Source organism: Anser cygnoides, chromosome 2, assembly GCF_040182565.1.
Source record: "Anser cygnoides isolate HZ-2024a breed goose chromosome 2, Taihu_goose_T2T_genome, whole genome shotgun sequence".
Taxonomy (NCBI): Eukaryota; Metazoa; Chordata; class Aves; order Anseriformes; family Anatidae; genus Anser; species Anser cygnoides.
In genome coordinates, this window is record NC_089874.1 from 109,025,936 (window position 1) to 109,046,688 (window position 20,753).

Genomic DNA, 20,753 nt, shown 5'->3' on the forward strand with positions numbered 1-20,753 from the left:
TATAAGATCAGCAAAAGCTGTAAAATAATCATATATTAAGCTAAAAATAAACTAAACTATTTTATAGGGGAACTAAAATATTTTTTTCTAAAGAATAGAGAAGCTATATCCTGACTCTGACCCCAAATCCGTAATAACTAATTGCAATATGCACTTCTTAGTGACTCAGAAAGTCCATTGTAGTCCAATACTTTTGTGTTCTTCCTAATAAATTGGCATCCTAGCCTAATATGTACTAAGAAAAAAAATATAACTGAACTCAGTATGTTATAAAGCTGGCAAATTAGATTAAGTATGCTGCCAAACTGAGGCCTTCCGCAGGCCAAATTAATATGGACAGAATTGATTTTTCTTATGTGGTACAGTATATATAAGTGAAAGATGTAATACATAAAGTTGGTTTTCTGCATTTCATGCCAAAAATTTTTCTGAAGTTAGGACATGCAGGTTCAATTATATAATCATTAATATTTCAGATTGACTAACTTCATTCAGAATTGCTTTAAGACAGCCACCTAAATTCATTTAAAAAAAAAAAATCCACCATACATTGATTCAACATGATCAAGACTCTGTGAAGCTACAGTGATAGGCTGTGCTAGGATGAATTTTCCATTTTTTAATTTAAGTTTGAATAGTTTGAATAAATACATTTAAAATGTATTTCTATAGTGTCCATATGGTAATAAATAACAATTTGCAAAAAGAAAAATCATGAAGCAAACGAAATCCACAGCACTTTAGATGAAACCACATGAGTTCATGCTGTATTCTGAACTAAAATTTGTGTTAAAGGACAATTATATCCAGAAGTTGAAATGTGGAAAAAGTTAAGTATTTTGTAATAAGGGCTTATTCCCGGAAACAATTATGCTACTTTGGTGTCCTACTCATTTAAACAGCTTCACTCCTCTTTCAGCGGTCTCCCTTTGTTTATTTATAGCTCATTCATTTATTAATATTCTTTTCGACCAACCCCAAAGACATCTTCCCTATAGAGTCACAGGAGCGTACAATGCAAGAATAGGACAGACTGAAGATGGCAAAGTATATGTTTTCCAAGAATAAAAGTTCATTTGTTGCAAATGTTTCGCTATTCAACAAAAGCCAAAAGGAATTGCTAGCAAGCTCCTTAGGAGGCCTCACTCCTACAAATAAACACATGCGATGAAAACGAACCCATGAACGAGGGTTCATTCGAGAACTGAAGAGCATGCTGTCGTGTTATGTGCACATGCAGGCATCCAGCAAGAGATGACAACTACTGGAGGGCACCGTACCTTACTTTTTTTGTAGTGTTTATGGAGCATATGGCAGCATACCTCATTGCTTGTATAGCATTTGTTACAGCAAAGTCTGCAGCTGGGAGAACAGCTACTACCACAGAGGCAAAGACCATAGACACCTCTGCAAATTTCAGATGAGACTAGAGAGGAAGCAAATAAAACATTCTGGTTTCAAAACTAAGATGTTGCAAATGCTTCCATGGATTATATCAGAAAATTGTATTTTTACTACAAAGGATGCAAAGGATGTTTAATGACTCTAAAATCTTAAGAGGATTAATCCATAAAGTGAATCTTACTGTAAGGCGGCTTTGATCTTTATATGCTTTTTAAAGGTAGAGATTTTTTTCTTACATTTTACTAAATTTAATTGGAAAAAGGCTGTCAGCAGAATCCTGCTGGTTTAACTGCTATTTAATTCTGTCGTCTTTCTTATTGAGCAGAGTTCTGGTTTTGCCATGTAAAAGGACACCAACATTATCCTAGTGAAACACCCCACCAGCAAATGTGAAGACACTGTACACTCCACAAAGGGTTAATGCAACCTGTTAACCCTGTAAATTAGAGAGGCCGGTGAGAACAATCCTCCAGAAAGAATTCCCTTCTGAACTCTCTGCCAAGAAGCCCCAAGAAAAGGCAAGCTAAAGTTTACATTTACTTTATTCCCATGGGTATTTTGGGTGTAAAGTAAAACCTAGCGCCCGCAGAAGTGGCATGTTTGAACTGGATACTGAGAAGTCATCCCCATTCAGAGCAGGGAGAGGAGTCTTCTGGCTTAGATGCTCTTACAGAAATCTAATCAAAGCCATTCAGACCTGTGCTCAAATCTGTATTTCAGATTGCCCTCAGTTTGAAGGATCTCAGATTCATTTTGTTAAATGAGGCTTAGTCAAACAATTCCAGGATCTAAATGCCCATGGCTTTAATCCTCTTTGAACCTTCAACCTGTTCCATGATATTGGGCCTAACTTTTAACTTTCTTACACCTCACTCAGCTCAGCTGGAAAACTGGGTAAGAAGCACGGCTGCACTGAAAACCAGATGCTCCATCCAAGCCAAGCTCTGCTGAAAAATAAGGGAGCATACACTCTCCTTGAAGCAATCACTGCAGTCAATAAAATGTGTGGTGGGGGAATGCAAATATAATACCTCACAGAATATAAATAATAGATTATGATTTTCTGTTTTTAAAAAAAAAAAAAAGAAGAAGAAACAACACAAACAGGACACGTTTAGAAATACTAGCTAGGTTCTGTAGAACAAAGTCAGCGAGTAAGTCTGGATTCTGCAGATGTGCACACACGTATATATAGCTTTACTCACAGGAGGTATTTTGAATTCAGCAGGATGAGTTGTATGCAGGAATAAAAATATATATATAAATAAGGCTAGATACATGTATTTCCATAAAGTGTGTTTTCCGTGCACATTTGAGTGCATTGTGAATTTCGTATCAGATTTATTCCATCTTTCCCAGCTGACAGATTCACCAAGCAGTGAAGGATCAATGGCAAGAGGTTAAATTGCATTGCATCTCTCTGTAGCATTCAAGGCACAAGCTAATGTTCCTATGCACATCACTCTTCCTCGCTGAGTTTAAATCACTCAACTTTTTTTTTTTCCTGCCTATTTCATCTCCGCATAGGTTTGTGTATCCTTGGCACAGAGATCATTTTCACACACATCAAGGAAGTCTCTGAGGTATCACATAAACAGACTCTTCTTAGTGTAGTCTATATTTTACCCAGGTCCACAGAAAAAGCAAAGCCAAATAAAGATTAGGTTTTAAGGGAGTCTGTAAATCCAGGGAAGTATTATTTGCTTTGGTTATACTTTTTTTTTTCTTCTTTTTTTTTTTTTCCAAAAAGATGACAAATCAAGGCAGGATGCTACTTTTTAATAATAACAGAGTATGGAAATACTGAAACAAGAAAGAATAACAGTTTTTAATTTGTAAGAATTTTTTTTCAGTTGCTTCAGGAAGTCTCTGCAGGAAAGAACTGAGCAAACATAAAAATTGCATGTTTGTTCTGTAAGAGTTAAATCTCCCCTCAAGTCTTGCATTTCTCAGCTAATATTTCAATGGTGGCCCCATTACCATTCTTTACTTCCATTAAAGCTTAAAGATTACTTACAAGTTTCACTAAAAAGGAAAGGAAGAGGAGAGGGGAAGAGGAGAGGGGAAGGGGAGAGGGGAAGGGGAGAGGGGAAGGGGAGAGGGGAAGGAGAAGGGGAAGGGGAAGGGGAAGGGGAAGGGGAAGGGGAAGGGGAAGGGGAAGGGGAAGGGGAAGGGGAAGGGGAAGGGGAAGGGGAAGGGGAAGGGGAAGGGGAAGGGAAGGGGAAGGGGAAGGGGAAGGGGAAGGGGAAGGGGAAGGGGAAGGGGAAGGGGAAGGGAAGGGGAAGGGAAGGGAAGGGAGGGGAAGGGAAGGGAAGGGAAGGGAAGGGAAGGGAAGGGAAGGGAAGGGAAGGGAAGGGAAGGGAAGGGAAGGGAAGGGAAGGGAAGGGAAGGGAAGGGAAGGGAAGGGAAGGGAAGGGAAGGGAAGGGAAGGGAAGGGAAGGGAAGGGAAGGGAAGGGAAGGGAAGGGAAGGGAAGGGAAGGGAAGGGAAGGGAAGGGAAGGAAAGGGAAGGGAAAGGGAAGGGAAAGGGAAGGGAAAGGGAAGGGAAAGGGAAGGGAAAGGAAGGGAAAGGGAAGGGAAAGGGAAGGGAAAGGGAAGGGAAAGGGAAGGGAAAGGGAAGGGAAAGGGAAGGGAAAGGGAAGGGAAAGGGAAGGGAAAGGGAAGGGAAAGGGAAGGGAAAGGGAAGGGAAAGGGAAGGGAAAGGGAAGGGAAAGGGAAGGAAAGGGAAGGGAAAGGGAAGGGAAAGGGAAGGGAAAGGGAAGGGAAAGGGAAGGGAAAGGGAAGGGAAAGGGAAGGGAAAGGGAAGGGAAAGGGAAGGGAAAGGGAAGGGAAAGGGAAGGGAAAGGGAAGGGAAAGGGAAGGGAAAGGGAAGGGAAAGGGAAGGGAAAGGGAAGGGAAAGGGAAGGGAAAGGGAAGGGAAAGGGAAGGGAAAGGGAAGGGAAAGGGAAGGGAAAGGGAAGGGAAAGGGAAGGGAAAGGGAAGGGAAAGGGAAGGGAAAGGGAAGGGAAAGGGAAGGGAAAGGGAAGGGAAAGGGAAGGGAAAGGGAAGGGAAAGGGAAGGGAAAGGGAAGGGAAAGGGAAGGGAAAGGGAAGGGAAAGGGAAGGGAAAGGGAAGGGAAAGGGAAGGGAAAGGGAAGGGAAAGGGAAGGGAAAGGGAAGGGAAAGGGAAGGGAAAGGGAAGGGAAAGGGAAGGGAAAGGAGGGAAAGGGAAGGGAAAGGGAAGGGAAAGGGAAGGGAAAGGGAAGGGAAAGGGAAGGGAAAGGGAAGGGAAAGGGAAGGGAAAGGGAAGGGAAAGGGAAGGGAAAGGGAAGGGAAAGGGAAGGGAAAGGGAAGGGAAAGGAAGGGAAAGGGAAGGGAAAGGGAAGGGAAAGGGAAGGGAAAGGGAAGGGAAAGGGAAGGGAAAGGGAAGGGAAAGGGAAGGGAAAGGGAAGGGAAAGGGAAGGGAAAGGGAAGGGAAAGGGAAGGGAAAGGGAAGGGAAAGGGAAGGGAAAGGGAAGGAAAGGGAAGGGAAAGGGAAGGGAAAGGGAAGGGAAAGGGAAGGGAAAGGGAAGGGAAAGGGAAGGGAAAGGGAAGGGAAAGGGAAGGGAAAGGGAAGGGAAAGGGAAGGGAAAGGGAAGGGAAAGGGAAGGGAAAGGGAAGGGAAAGGGAAGGGAAGGAAGGGAAAGGGAAGGGAAAGGGAAGGGAAAGGGAAGGGAAAGGGAAGGGAAAGGGAAGGGAAAGGGAAGGGAAAGGGAAGGGAAAGGGAAGGGAAAGGAAGGAAAGGGAAAGGGAAAGGGAAGGGGGAAGGGAAGGGGGAGGGAAGGGAAGGAAAGGGAAGGAAGGAAGGGAAAGGGAAGGGAAAGGGAAGGAAGGAGGAAGGAGGGAAAGGGAAGGGAAAGGGAAGGGAAAGGGAGGAATGGAGGGAAAGGAAGGGAAAGGGAAGGGAAAGGGAAGGGAAAGGGAAGGGAAAGGGAAGGGAAAGGGAAGGGAAAGGGAAGGGAAAGGGAAGGGAAAGGGAAGGGAAAGGGAAGGGAAAGGGAAGGAAAGGGAAGGGAGGGAAGGAAGGGAAGGGAAAGGGAAGGGAAAGGGAAGGGAAAGGAGGAAGGGAAGGGAAGGGAAGGGAAAGGGAAGGGGAAGGGAAGGGAAAGGGAAGGGAAAGGGGGAAGGGAAGGGAAAGGGAAGGGAAAGGGAAGGGAAAGGGAAAGGAAGGAAAGGAAGGGAAAGGAAGGAAAGGAAGGGAAAGGGAAGGAAAGGGAAGGGAAAGGAAGGAAAGGGAAGGGAAAGGAAGGAAAGGAAGGAAAGGAAGGAAAGGAAGGGAAAGGGAAGGGAAAGGAAGGAAAGGGAAGGAAAGGGAAGGAAAGGGAAGGAAAGGAAGGAAAGGAAGGAAAGGGAAGGAAAAGGGAAGGAAAGGAAGGGAAAGGAAGGGAAAGGGAAGGGAAAAGGAAGGGAAAGGGAAGGAAAGGAAGGAAAGGAAGGAAAGGAAGGAAAAGGAAGGAAAGGGAAGGGAAAGGAAGGGAAAGGAAGGAAAGGAAGGAAAGGAAGGAAAGGAAGGAAAGGAAGGAAAGGAAGGAAAGGAAGGGAAAAGGAAGGGAAAGGAAGGAAAGGAAGGAAAGGGAAGGAAGGAAAGGAAGGGAAAGGAAGGAAAGGAAGGAAAGGAAGGGAAAGGGAAGGAAAGGAAGGAAAGGAAGGGAAAGGGAAGGGAAAGGGAAGGAAAAGGAAGGAAAGGGAAGGAAAGGAAGGAAAGGAAGGAAAGGAAGGAAAGGGAAGGAAAGGAAGGAAAGGGAAGGAAAGGAAGGAAAGGGAAGGAAAGGAAGGAAAGGGAAGGAAAGGGAAGGGAAAGGGAAGGAAAGGAAGGAAAGGGAAGGAAGGAAAGGGAAGGAAAGGAAGGAAAGGAAGGAAAGGAAGGGAAAGGAAGGAAAGGGAAGGAAAGGAAGGAAAGGAAGGAAAGGAAGGAAGGAAGGAAGGAAAGGGAAAGGGAAGGAAGGAAAGGAAGGAAAGGGAAGGAAAGGAAGGAAAGGAAGGGAAAGGAAGGAAAGGAAGGAAAGGAAGGAAAGGAAGGAAAGGAAGGAAAGGAAGGAAAGGAAGGAAGGAAAGGGAAGGGAAAAGGGAAGGAAAGGGAAGGAAAGGAAGGAAAGGAAGGAAAGGAAGGAAAGGAAGGAAAGGAAGGAAAGGAAGGAAAGGAAGGAAAGGGAAGGAAAAAGGGAAAGGAAAGGGAAGGAAAGGGAAGGAAAGGAAGGAAAGGAAGGAAAGGGAAGGAAAGGGAAGGGAAAGGAAGGAAAGGGAAGGGAAAGGAAGGAAAGGGAAGGAAAGGGAAGGAAAGGGAAGGAAAGGGAAGGAAAGGAAGGAAAGGGAAGGAAAGGAAGGAAAGGAAGGAAAGGAAGGAAAGGGAAGGGAAAGGGAAGGAAAGGAAGGAAAGGGAAGGGAAAGGAAGGGAAAGGGAAGGAAAGGAAGGGAAAGGGAAGGGAAAGGGAAGGGAAAGGGAAGGAAAGGAAGGAAAGGGAAGGAAAAGGAAGGAAGGAAGGAAGGAAAGGAAGGGAAGGAAGGAAGGAAGGAAAGGGAAGGAAAGGGAAGGAAAGGAAGGAAAGGAAGGAAAGGGAAGGGAAAGGAAGGAAGGAAGGAAAGGAAGGAAAAGGGAAGGAAAGGAAGGAAAGGGAAGGAAGGAAGGGAAGGAAGGAAAGGAAGGAAAGGGAAGGAAAAGGGAAGGAAAGGGAAGGAAAGGAAGGAAAGGAAGGAAGGGAAGGAAGGAAGGAAAGGAAGGAAGGAAGGGAAGGAAAGGGAAGGAAAGGAAGGAAGGGAAGGAAGGAAGGAAGGAAAGGAAGGAAGGAAGGAAGGAAGGAAAGGAAGGAAAGGAAGGAAAGGAAGGAAGGAAGGGAGGAAGGAAAGGGAAGGAAAGGGAAGGAAAAGGGAAGGAAGGAAGGAAAGGGAAGGAAGGAAGGAAGGGAAGGAAGGAAGGGAAGGAAGGAAGGAAGGAAGGGAAAGGGAAGGAAGGAAGGAAGGAAGGAAGGAAGGGAAGGGAAGGGAAGGAAGGGGAAGGGGAAGGGGAAGGGAAGGGAAGGGAAGGAAGGAAGGGAAGGGAAGGGGAAGGGAAGGGAAGGGAAGGGAAGGGAAGGGAAGGAAGGAAGGAAGGAAGGGAAGGAAGGAAGGGAAGGAAGGAAGGAAGGAAGGAAGGGAAGGGAAGGAAGGAAGGAAGGGAAGGAAGGAAGGGAAGGAAGGAAGGAAGGAAGGGAAGGAAGGAAGGGAAGGAAGGAAGGAAGGGAAGGAAGGGAAGGAAGGAAGGAAGGGAAGGAAGGAAGGAAGGAAGGAAGGAAGGAAGGAAGGGAAGGAAGGGAAGGAAGGAAGGAAGGGAAGGAAGGAAGGAAGGAAGGAAGGGAAGGAAGGGAAGGGAAGGAAGGAAGGAAGGAAGGAAGGAAGGAAGGGAAGGGAAGGAAGGGAAGGAAGGAAGGAAGGAAGGGAAGGGAAGGAAGGAAGGGAAGGAAGGAAGGAAGGAAGGGAAGGAAGGGAAGGAAGGAAGGAAGGGGGAAGGGAAGGAAGGGAAGGAAGGAAGGAAGGGAAGGGAAGGAAGGAAGGGAAGGAAGGAAGGAAGGGAAGGAAGGAAGGGAAGGAAGGGAAGGAAGGGAAGGAAGGGAAGGAAGGAAGGAAGGAAGGGAAGGAAGGAAGGAAGGAAGGAAGGGAAGGGAAGGAAGGAAGGGAAGGAAGGAAGGAAGGAAGGGAAGGAAGGAAGGGAAGGAAGGAAGGAAGGAAGGGAAGGGAAGGAAGGGAAGGGAAGGAAGGAAGGGAAGGGAAGGGAAGGAAGGGAAGGAAGGGAAGGGGAAGGAAGGGAAGGAAGGGGAAGGGGAAGGGGGAAGGGGAAGGGGAAGGGAAGGGAAGGAAGGGAAGGAAGGGAAGGGAAGGGAAGGGGAAGGGGAGGGAAGGAAGGGAGGGAAGGGAGGGGAGGGAGGGAAGGAAGGGGAAGGGAAGGGGGAAGGAAGGAAGGGAAGGGAAGGAAGGGAAGGGAAGGGAAGGGAAGGAAGGAAGGGAAGGGAAGGAAGGGAAGGAAGGAAGGGAAGGAAGGGAAGGGAAGGGAAGGGAAGGGAAGGAAGGAAGGAAGGGAAGGGAAGGAAGGAAGGAAGGGAAGGGAAGGAAGGAAGGGAAGGAAGGAAGGAAGGAAGGGAAGGGAAGGAAGGGAAGGGAAGGGAAGGGAAGGGAAGGGAAGGGAAGGAAGGGAAGGGAAGGAAGGGAAGGAAGGGAAGGGAAGGGAAGGGAAGGGAAGGGAAGGGAAGGAAGGGAAGGGCGGAAGGGACGGGAAGGGAGGGATGGGAAGGGAAGGGAAGGGAAGGGAAGGGAGGGAAGGGAAGGGAAGGGAAGGGAGGAAGGAAGAAGGGAAAGGGAAGGGAAGGGAAGGGGCACGGGAAGGGAATTGGGCAAGGGAAAGGAAGGAAAGGAAAGAAAGGAAAGGAAAGGAAAGGAAAGGAAAGGAAAGGAAAGGGAAAGGAACAGGCAAGGAAAGGAAAGGAAAGGAAAGGAAAGGAAAGGAACGGCACGGACCGTCCCGGCAAGGAACAAGGAAAGGGAAAGGAAAGGACCCGAGAAGAAAGGAAAGGAAAGCTGAATGAGATGTATTCACAAGTTACACCAGATTCTAGTCTTCAGTGTTTAGGTTTTTAACGCCAACAGTGTTTTTGCAATTTTTTTTCTAACATTGTTTGCAAAATTATTGCCCTCTCATACCTTATCTAGTATCCATGGTGAATCGAGAATAAAAAATGAGAAAGCATGATTTGGTTTACACACATGGGTTGCTTTGCATAATAATATGATTTCCTCTGTGTCATCTATAGAGCTTCCTGGTATCAGTGCTTGAAAGGAGCATAGACAAATTTTAATGCTGTAGGACATCCCGTACACAGATACACATACAGGTTGTTAAAAACTCTCCTATGATGAGCTGGGAAGGGTCCATGCAGCTTTTATAGAGGTAAGTCACATCATCATCCTGTTGTAACTCCTGGAAGGTCTCAACAAGTGTGTGGACCAGGGGAGATCTGGTCAGTCTGGATTTTCAAAAGGCCTCTCACTCAAGGCTCTTAAAGAAACTGAGTGTCTGGGTGGGGTAAGTATGATAAGAAAAGATGTATTCCCATGGAGAACTGTTTCAGAGACAGGAAACATGGGAGGAATAAACCACCCAGCATATCCACCAGCACATCCTCACTCTGTAAAATGGAATGAGACTATTGTGGTTTCAAAGGCATTCAGAGCAAAGATGAGGCTGACAGTGAGGAGCTGCACAAGGATGTCATAAAACTGGCTGGGTGACAGGACAGCAAAGGAAATCCAGTGTAAACAAATTCACATGGGCCATACAAATCCTAACTTAACCTGGACTATTACCACTTAGGGACAAGATTTGGGGATTACAACAGATAATTCCATCCACCTGATAGCCATCAAAAAAGGGAATCAAAGGCCAGGAATTACTAGGTAAGGGGTAGACATCAGAGCAGAACATATCGTTATACATCTATATTGTTGTTATACCAGTCCCCAGATTGCAGGAGTCTTTGTGCACCTACACGTTGAATACTGAATACATTTTTCATCCCACCATCACAAAATGGGCACAACAAAACTAGAAAGGATATGCAAAACAGCAACAAGGATGACAAAAGGCAAGAAGCAACTTCTGTACAAAAGGTAATTCAGAATTCTAGAACTGTTAGTCTCAGAAAAGAGACAAATGATGAAATTACAAGTGGAAAGGAGAATATGACCAAAAAGTTCATTATTTCCAGTATCAGAAATCAAGGCAACAAAAGATTTATCAGGTGGTAGTATCTCAGTAGAGAAAGGGAGGTTATCTTTTAAAGCATCGTATGCTTATATGAGAGAAACATTGTCAGGCAGCATTGTGGATGTCAATTTACATTGTTACAAGACATAATTAGACTGATTCATGGAAGAAAAATCTTTCGTGAGCTGTCAGATGTTAAGACATGTATTGCTGGCTCAGGGAAACCCTGAAGTACAACTCACTGAAGCCTGAGGAGTGCACCAGGAAAGTGTCATCACAAGCTTTCCCACAGGTAGCAGCTAGCATGGAAATTAGACCCCCGAGGTCCTCGTACACCAGGCACAGCTACATGGCTCCTGCCCACGGTGTCCCATGGGTCAGCTTCAGCAGGCAATCCATAATCCTCTGACTGCAACAATCCTCAATACAGGTAAATAGGAAATCGGGGCATGGGAAGGATTGGGACCTGGATGTTGTCCTGTAACAAGACAGGTTGGAGATTGCAATGCCAGAATTTTATTCAGCAAGATCAGTAAGGGGTGTTTTGCTGTCTCTGGTACAGCACAGCTTTCACACCTTTGGTGATTTGCTTTATTGTTCTGTGCATCTCTCCACAGTCTTTTTTTCCACAGGATTGTGCTGACAGGAACAAAAATACATTCATTCTGCTGACTTCCCAGAGGAAAGCATGCCCTAAACAAAGTCATTTTCGGCAGCTCTCTGTGTGAACAGGAGATAAGGTGGCTCCCCAGAGGACACGTGCGTGTGTCCCCTCAGTAGCTGTCCTTCCCCTCGCTGAGCACAGCTTGCTGCAACTGCACACACAACCCCAAGGACTGTTTTCACTCCACCCACGAGCTGCCAGGAGGTTTTTTGGATTTTCAGCATATTGTTTCCAGGGCAACCATTGATCTCAGATTTCAAACATTGCCAGAGCTGCACATCCCCATGCTATTCTCTCCTTCCCTTGGGGGAAAAAAAAAAAAAAAAAGACCTCTGCAAGGCCATTTTTGCCATAAGGAGACTCCGTACTGCACACACCAGCGGAGCTCCCACAAGCTGGTTACCTCCTGCCTGGGGGTTCCTCTCGGTTTTGTGTCTTATACAATGCATCTGCTCCAGGGAGCTATAAAATACTACCAGTCTGAAGTGCCTCGAGGTAATCGAGTCCTTGATTTAGAATTTCTTCTCGTCCTCAAAAAGCCTTACAAATAAGGGGCTAGGCCTCATTCAGGGTATCTAGGCTTTGTGGGGAGGATCCTTCCAGCATAAGATGTGTACTGTTATTAAACTTCTCTCTGCTGCTTCCCACAACATTACCGGTCTGGAAAGCTAAAGGCTGCAGCGAACAGTCTGGAAGGTAAAGCCTAAATCTATTACATATGCATTTGAAAGACAAGAGACAGGGACTACGAACAGTTTCCAGGGGCTTCAGGGCATGGAGAAAAAGCAAGCAGGACAAACCACCGCAGTCATACCATGTGCAGAGGTGTCTGCAACTGCCTGTCTGGACAGGGAGCCCACAGCCCAGGCACAGATTTTTCAGGGAGAGAAAGCAGGGGGTGAGCTGGTGCTTTGACCTCCTGCCAGGCATCCCAGGGGCTCCATGGGCTCCAGCTCCCACTCCCCACCAAGACTAGGGCAGGGTCAGCCACACGATTAATCTGCTGCCCGAAAACAGGAGCAGATTGCAGCCCCAAATGGGACTCTTTCATGAGGTCGGGACGCATGAATTCCCGCAGCTCCTCTAGCCCTAGAGAGTTCCCAAAAGATCCGTTTCCACCACAGAGCTGAGGACTCAAACTCAAGAAGTTCTGCTGATGCAAAATACCTTTCTGAATCCCATCCCAAACACTCCGGAGAGGAGAGACAAAAAGCAGCTTTCTTTATGATTCCCTTTTGAACTAGATGCATTATTTCTGGGTTGTACATTAAAACAGATGTCTCATTGATTTCCCAGTCACAAAGAAATCATTCTTTTCATGTCTTGTGACGGATGTTTCTTCAGATGAACAGCGTTGACTTCAAACAGGATTTTCACCTCATGGAATAACTTTTCCCAAACTGATTTTAAAATACCTACTAGCAAACCAAAACCAGCCCCGTTGTATTTTTTAGGCAAAGGGTGAGTAGAAAGGCTGTCTTTTCCAAACCATGAAAAATGTCACTGTCATTTGGAATTTTTGTCCCATTCAGCACTGATCATGATGGAACATAACAGGTGCTTAATTAAGGAGCATTTATTTATCTTTTTTTTTTTTCTTTTTCATCTCATTATCAGCCCTGAAAGAGTGAGCCCTATACACATCTCTGTTTCATTTCAATCACCTCTCTTTTGTAACAGGGGGCAGATTAGTGTGCTTACAACTTTCTTAAACTATTTTTGTAGGGCTTGCTCGTTTTGTAATCCCTGGAAACAAACTTTAAAGGAAAGGTTGGAAATCACAGAAGTATATAAATAATGCTTTGTAGTTTGAAAGGAAAGTGCCCTGAGATGAAGTAAAGGAAAACTGAGGGGGGATAGGGGAGGAGAGAATGTGATTTTGTGATTTACAGAAGTACAAGAAGGGAAGTATTTGATGTACCATTTCGTTCTTCAGTTTAGAAAGAAGCACAATGGTAGAAAGACTGCCTTGGTCTTTTCCTCTTAATCCTTCACCACACAAGCCCATTGTCCCACTTGAGCTCACTATAAATGCCAAATAAACCTCTCCCATGAGCTACTTAGTTAAACAGAGTCTGGCGGGGGAAAAGCTTGATTACAACTTTAACGTGGCTCTTGATTTAGCTTGCAGTGCCATTCCCTCTGGCAGACCTTTTTTCTCAAGAGATTACATCAATGGTAGAGAAAAGAGCAGCTAATACATCTTTCAATGGCATGAACAGCTACGCACAGCAGTTAACTTTACAGGCTTCTTCACCAGAGCACACCTGATCATCTGTTTCTGAAGAATACGGCTACATTAGCTGCTGTTCACCTGTCAGAAAGTATTTTAACAGGTCTCATACAGTGGGTGAAAAATACACTCACAAAATCACTTTGTTAAATCATCATCAAGCTTGCAAACATCTGTCTCATAAGAAATTTAAGTTGGGAGAACACCCAGGTTTATGATTCAAGGCTAAGGGCAAATATGAGAATATGAAAGACTGAAGCTTTGTCTCCATGAGGTTCTCTCACACGGATTGCTCATATTCATCACAGATATATCTCATGACATGCCTGCTTTAGTTTCTCAGATAATACAATATAATGCACAGCAGAAGCAGCCTTAGGGACTGTAATTTCATATTGTGAACTCTGAAGTTTCTGCTCATATGTGCCACTCTGAGTGCATACTGCTAACCACTGTGTTTACCTACCTGTATATACATAGCTGCAAAAGAAGGATGTTACCAAACAGAATAACAGCATAATAGAATGGTCAGAACCAAAAGCACCACTACCCCATAAATCTCAAACACCACAGCTCATCCAAAACTTTTATAGGAAAAAATAAATAAAAAATTAAAAAAAAAAAAAAAGTAATCATCTCAAACATTTAAGCATTTAAAAAACTAGTTTTAGTCTGCAAAATTTCTGTTGGAGTGGAAGCAGTTTTTAAGAGAAAACATCAGTCACGGAAGACAAAGAGATGTTTTATTCCATGACTGATCCTTAAGCAACAAGGGCAGCACATACCTCCTCCTGCTTTGCTCTGTCTTACCAAAAGCCCTCATGGCTTCTAATGGAGTAGCATAGCCCTGTGCCTGCTTTTTATATGCACAAGTGTGGTACTCTCATTCACATGTGGATTAGCTGCGGAATACTTGCAGCCATACATCACGACAACAGGGCCTGTTCTTGCACATACACATGTGGCATATAACATGCACATATGGCATGGCTGCTTATATGCAAATGCATGCATGCAAATATCAGCAGACTCGGAGCTCCAAGAACACAGGCTGCGTTATCCCCCGACCCACCCAAGCAAACCAGCTATTTTAGTCACTGCAGGAGCATGGGTTACATACGCATACAAAAACAAACATGTGGGGTGACATTCTCTCCACATGAAAAGACGACTCTGTCATCTCCATGGATGTCAATTTAGCATAATCCCCGCAGAAAAATTTTGCTTGCTTTAAAATACACAGATGTCTTATTTAAGAAGGGCCCATTCATTTCAGGCCCAAAATACATAAACATGCCTTGAGTAATAAGGCAAAAAAGTACTTTTTGCTGATGTGTTGTGGTTTAGGATTTCTGAGGAGGTGAAGTATGGAGCTCAGTTGTTGTTTTCGTTTTCTGAGGGGCTTTTATTATTATTAAGTTTTAATTCAGTTTGGCTCAATCTTTATTTTGTAGGTATGTAAATACAGGCAATCCAGTGCCAATAGCTAGAGCAATAATTCTGGTCAAAATGAAACACAGAGCTCTAGGCTATAAAACTAAGACAAAAATCAAAGCATTTAAATGAAATCTGACATGGCAACTCATTAAATTCAAGACTATCCATGATATTTTATTAAACATCAGTTAAGTGCATCTTTAAACAAGATGAATGCAAGTTCAGGAAATGAAATAGTCATTGCCTAAATATTTAACATGCTAGAGACAAAGGCAACACACCACTGCTGAACCAAACCAGAGGAGCAGCCCCAGCTCGTCCACAGACTTATCTTTAAGAGTAGTCCCTGTCAGCGTCTCCAGAGGTAGCAATCTCTTTTCTAGAATAAACTCTAAAACCAGTCTTCAGATAAGATGATAACTTCAGATAACTGAGCAGAGTATTTCCAATGAGGTGACATCACCATGAAGACATCAGAGCGTGCAATTGTTTGACTTCCCGTGTCTTAGCTATTTGACCAATAGGTTTGATTTTAAGTTCTTTTTATATATATATACTGAACATAAAGCTTTCACAATGACACCCAAAATACTGTTTATCAGGATACAAAAATCACCATACAGTGTAAGAGTCAAAGTCTCAGTCTGCAGTCCTGTTTCCAACAATGTCCAAGTGTTTCAGTGGGAGACCTAAGAGGTCTACAGCAAATACCTGAGATGATCTTCCCTCCTCCTGTGTCGGACATCTTCCTTATCAATGCTGGTTGGCTTCAGTTTAAGGTCTTTTTATGTGATGACAGAGTTCATTCAGAGTTCCAGATGTTCCTTCCAAAGGTACATTACTTTGTAACTTCCCTTGAATTTTATCTGTCATCCACTCGACTCAGTTAAATCCATCTGTCATTCTCCCCAGTCACATTAGCTGAAATATTTTTTTGTTATTACTTTGGATTTATTCATCCCTTTTTGCATATCATTAGCAAATATATATGGTAACTTCCATCTCAGGATATGAATTCAGCTCCCTTCTTGTAAATATTACGTTGAGGGTTGACACTCCTATTTTCTCAAGACACTTAGTTTCTCATACCATGGCTGTTTAAACCTTTTGTGGATATGTTTTACCAAGATCAATGACTAATTTAAAATTATCAACCAATTTTCCTTTGTCTTTTATTTTATTATGACCCAACCTAAGTTTACTAATAGATTGCAAAAGCTGTGCCAGTTATATTTGAATACATCATGATATTTTTAATGTTTTATTTCACTTTCAATGCTCTTTTTTAAGCAAGGACAAGAATCACTCAGTGAAGGTGTTGCTGCCCTGTAATTATTAACATCTCCTTTTTGCCCTTTTGAAACATACAGATCCAACAGAATAACTAAATTAAAACAGTTACATTAAAGCAGTAAGAATTTTTAAGCAATGAGATCTTTAGATACCCAGTTACTGCCTTAAGCATATGGTGTTAAGAAACTGCTTTGTTCCTGTGTACATGTAAACAATTAGGTTTTAGATGAGGGTATAGCAGAGCTTGTTCAAAAATAAGTAGGTCCATTCCTGGCATTTTGAGGACTAACATAATGTATGCTTATCTGCACTACAAACAGCCCTGCTGTTCATCTCACTTCTTAGACATACATACATCGTATGGCAATTCAAAACACATTTTCCCAGCCCACCACATCAAGTCTTCAATCCCCACAGGATTAAAAGTGACTAAAAGAATAGGGAAACTTAAGTAGCTGACAAAATACATTTGAGTGTGGCCATTTTTCTCAATCTCTCCTGCTTTAACAAGCTAAAAGGAACAGGGCTTATTTTACCATGTATTTCTGGCTATGGCCATACTGTCCTATTGCCAAAAGCTCTGCAAACTGTCTGCAATGGGTGTACAATCTGCTTCTCAGATTTCTCATTACCCAAGGAAAATCAGTAGTCACCATTCAACCAGAAAGGAGAAAACTGATCTTGTGTGGCTCCTTGGTATTAATCTACATTTTGTTGTGAAGCATAACTTCTCCACCTCTATAGGAAAGTCACAGGGCTCCCAGTTACTATTGCAAAGCTGATTTCCTTGTTGCCCATACCATGCTCACCTTGGACCATAATGAATATGTCGGAGCTGTGGCACTTGTGTGCCCCTCCATGAAGCCTGTTTTCTGCATCTTTGTGGCTTGAATCACCCAACACATAACCCAACATAACACATAACCCCATATGCTCTGGCCTTCAACAGGTAGCATTCTCCCATGTGTGGTAACATCACTCCATCATGCCTAATCCACTACACAAGAGCTGATTGTGTGGGGCACGGCAAGGTCCAAAGAGAAGACCTGAGCCCTCCTTGCTTTATCCAAGAGTATGTACGGCACCAGCATTTTCATAAAGCCTCCCAAAACTGGTACACCCAACACAGGGCTGTGGGTTGGGTATATTAACTGTATAGCTCAACAGCGTTATGCACAGGAGAGCAGCCAGTTCTAGAAGACTAAAAGCAAAAACACAACCCCACTCTAGGGTGAAAAATTCCTTCTTCAAGTTCGAGGTGTTTCTGACAGTCTGTCACTCATGTTGCAACATAATATTCACCTGAGCACAACATGGGATCTCAGCACCATCCAGGATAATTAAAAATAATAATAATAATCTAGAGAGGATGATGTGAATGGCTACAGCACAAGTGATGTGAAACAGTTCAAGGGACATGAGAGAAAAATGGAGCAAAGGCAACTTTTGAGCTTAAGGATTTTTCAGAGGGCAGTGGCATAATAATCACATTGCTTTGTGAGTTTCTCACAAAGGACACACTGTCTGTTCAAAAAAAGACCTCCACAGCCCCATTAGGATCAGCACAACAACAGGTCTCCATGAGCAGCTTGCTATCAGCCCTACAACCCAGCAGTCATGGTCCAGCATTAGACCACCAGCAGTCATGGAAGACATCCCATCACCAGGCCAATGGCTAGGACTATTGGGTTTAGAAGATCTCCATCACTTGGGAGTGTGTGTATAGCCCATCAGCTGAATTACACTCACCTATCCCCCAAGGAAGGAGAACACAAACTTGGTGGACTCTCCTCCCCCTTATCTTCTTCATTCATTGGGCTTGATAAATGCCTTCCTATAAGGTACCACATGATATGGCTCTGATATACTGGCCACACAGAAGACAAGGACAAAACAAAATCCCAAGTGATCATTAATTTCCAGTTTTAGCCAGTATTTTCATTCCCAACAGGCCTTCGTCTTAGGGACTTAATGTATTTATGTAGCATAGTCTCTAGTACTAGACTCATAGACACAAAATACACCACAGTCCCCAGCTTCCCAGCCACGCACCAAGCCAACTCTCCAGCTGTGGCAGAGTGGGCTTCTAACACTTCAACCAGGCAAGGGAGGAGTTCATCCAGAAGGACAAGAGGGAAGAGCACCATCTCACACACAAGTAGAGACTCTGTAGTGACTACACAGAGATGGAGATCAGCTAGGGACATGGTTTAGTGGGTGACATTGTTAGTAGTGTGATGGTTGGACCAGATGATCTTGGAGGTCTTTTCCAGCCTTCATGATTCTGTGATTCTATGGAGGGAACAGGACTGGCAGCAGCAGGAGTACCTGGTAATCCTGGCAGAGGAGCCCCGCCTCAGCTCTCCTGCTCTGGCAGTACTACCTCATCAGCAGATGTTTCTACATGCCCTCCAAGCACTCATGAAAGCAGCCAGCCAAAAGACCTATCACTATTTTACTTCAGTGACTCCCGTATGAAATTCAAATCCCACATTTGCACCAGAAGCAAGCAGAATTAAAAGTGGCACCTTTATCACCAATGAAATTGTGAAAGGTACAATGTCATCTTCATGCCCAAGGATTCAATATGCAACTTACATTTAAATGAAAACTTTGAAATAGATATTCTAGCTGAATCAGAATGATTTCAAATCTAAATACGTCAAAATTTTCTGAGAAATAACAACACTTAAACTTTGCCAACTCTCTTCCATCTGAATGTTCCATCTCACCCAACATACCAATGTTATTCCTCTTTTTTTCTTTTTTTTTTTTGGGGGGGGGAGAGGGAAGGGGGGGGGTGGAAACAGACTGAGTCAAATATCCCCAAGCTCTTTGATCTGAACTGTGAAAATAAATTATTTACTGGGTTAGATGATATCTTTGGGACTTCTAGTAGCATTGTCTGTAAATTTCCTTTAGTTGTGCATAACAGATGGGCAACAGGTTAGTTTTATTTACAGACAGCCAGCATTCATAGAACAACAGAGATGGAAGGGGAACAGCCTGTTTGCTTTGACATGAAGGACATCTCTTGGAAAAAGTTCTGCCAAGAGGTTTAGGGGGACTTAAAGTGGCCTTTTTTCTTTAATTGTTTTTCATTATCTGTTTGGACTTAAACATCCATCCCACAGTTCTATTGTTCTCCCCTGGAAACGTTTAATCAAAGTTTAAACATTAATCAAAAAGGAAATAAAACTAAAATTACCTCTAAACTGCAGTGAATTATGTCTTGGCAATTCTACCATTTTGACCCTGCTATCACTTTGATGAATCCATCCTATTGTGTTTTGTAGTACAGTGCTGGCTTGCAAGAGCTGTAACACAGGCTGCCAACTTGTACATGGACAGATTAGTTTGTAAATGCCTATGTTACCAAAGCCTCTGAGAGCGTATAAACAAAGTCATAGATTGGCTTAAACCAAATTCCCGAATAAAACCAACATCTAGGCAACAACTCCCAGTCATCAGAGAGAAGTTTGGGAGTGACTTGAGCCTTGCACCATGTCATAAAGATCAGATTCTCCAAAGCTAAAGGGGAAAAAAATTAGCAGAGAAAGTAGTTTTCCTTAAGAATGATTGGTTAGGGTTTACTATCGGTAGATCTATCATAAGTTGGCCATAATCAATTAATACTAATAATCCACTGTTTATATTAACAATATACTCATCTCACTTGGGAAGACAAGCAGAATTTCAAAAGGTCTTCCTCCAGGCTGTACAAGGAATCAAGCATCCTTGTGTGCAATAACCTTTCTGTCAGGTTGTTGCCCAGAAGTCAGTATGAACACTTTCAGCTGCACCCACAAGTAAGGAGCTTGCACTGGAGAAGAACTGGTATAGTCTGTCCTGCTCTGGAGCACAACTGGACCTGTGAGCTGTAACAACAGTTTCATGTACAAAGGAGATCTCAGGTGCTGAGCTGTGACTTAGGAAACCCAAAACAAGCTCCCAGCTCTGCCATTGCTCTGCTGTGGGACCTTACCCGTGCCATGCTGACACTCTTCCACTCTCATCGTCTCTGCTTTAGTGTGATGTGTCGCAGTACACCCACATTGGGTCAGGTAGGCAGGAAGACTAATAAAATGATGTCAGGATCTTGATCTAGCAGTAAGCTGCAATTACCATTGGAAAAAGATGCTTTTCTACTGATATCACTTTAGTGTCATCGGAGCTGCCTGAAACAAATACTTCATTGTCTTATTGCATAAACATCCTTCTAGGTCACGTCTGCCCTGATGAACTCTTTCTGTGCCATCAGAGGATGACAGATGTAGCCAAACTGCGTCAGCTCTGCAAACCCACTGTTTCCCGGTTCAACAGCTAACCGAACTGTGTCCACACATCATTGCTAGGGAGCCGGCTCCTTCCCAGAAGGAAAATAGAAAATGTACTGTATCATTGTGGGGCAGCTCCAGCATGCTAAATAGAGTCATATACTACCACTTCATAAGCAAAACCTGCTGCTGAGGGGAAAGAAAGGTTATGTTTGGTTTTGAGGTTTCAAAAGCATTTTTTTTTTTCTCTTAACCCAAACGGATCATAGCCAGAAGTTCCTTCCTGTCTGAAAGAGTTAGGCCTGGGACATTTGTGGCCTGATTCTCTCAGCTATATTGAGTTAAGTCAAACATACCTCCAGTGGGCTGACAGAGCTACTTCGGTGTAAAACCAGGGTGAGGGAGACAAGGATCTGCCCCACACTAATGAAGTCATAATGGCAGCAGCCATCCAGAGCGGTGTCAGCATTTTCAAACCAAAATGATGTTGATCTTTTAACTGGAACACACAAGATTTTGAAGCTCATTCAAGCGCCAAAATATTAAATTCTCTTCAGGCATGATTTTATTGTGGTTGATAATATGGGTCTGTAGCCTGCTGAGGCTAAGAAAAATGGCACTGATTTTACCCTTTTTTCTCTGCTTGCCAGTTTTTAACCCAGATGTAATAAAAGCATAATTAGAATAAGCATCGACTT

The 20,753-nt window shown here is 43.7% G+C and overlaps 2 long non-coding RNA genes across 3 annotated transcripts in view; both read right to left on the reverse strand.

Annotated features, from left to right (window-relative positions):
• The window catches only part of LOC136790166 (uncharacterized), a 45,981-nt gene extending 32,113 nt beyond the window's left edge, over nt 1–13,868 (reverse strand). The window contains exon 1 of the long non-coding RNA XR_010829607.1: nt 13,834–13,868. This is a non-coding gene — a long non-coding RNA (uncharacterized lncRNA). The remainder of the gene's footprint in view (nt 1–13,833) is intronic.
• Nucleotides 13,869–14,648: 780 nt separating this feature from the next.
• On the reverse strand, nt 14,649–20,468 carry LOC106034920 (uncharacterized). 2 transcript variants are annotated; one of them, XR_001206420.3, is made up of 4 exons: nt 20,412–20,468; nt 19,764–19,956; nt 19,455–19,656; nt 14,649–15,406 (listed from the first exon to the last, which is right to left on the reverse strand). It is a non-coding gene; the product is annotated as an uncharacterized lncRNA (long non-coding RNA). The 2 variants fall into 2 exon arrangements; XR_010829609.1 differs by lacking the exon at nt 19,455–19,656.
• Nucleotides 20,469–20,753: the final 285 nt, after the last annotated feature.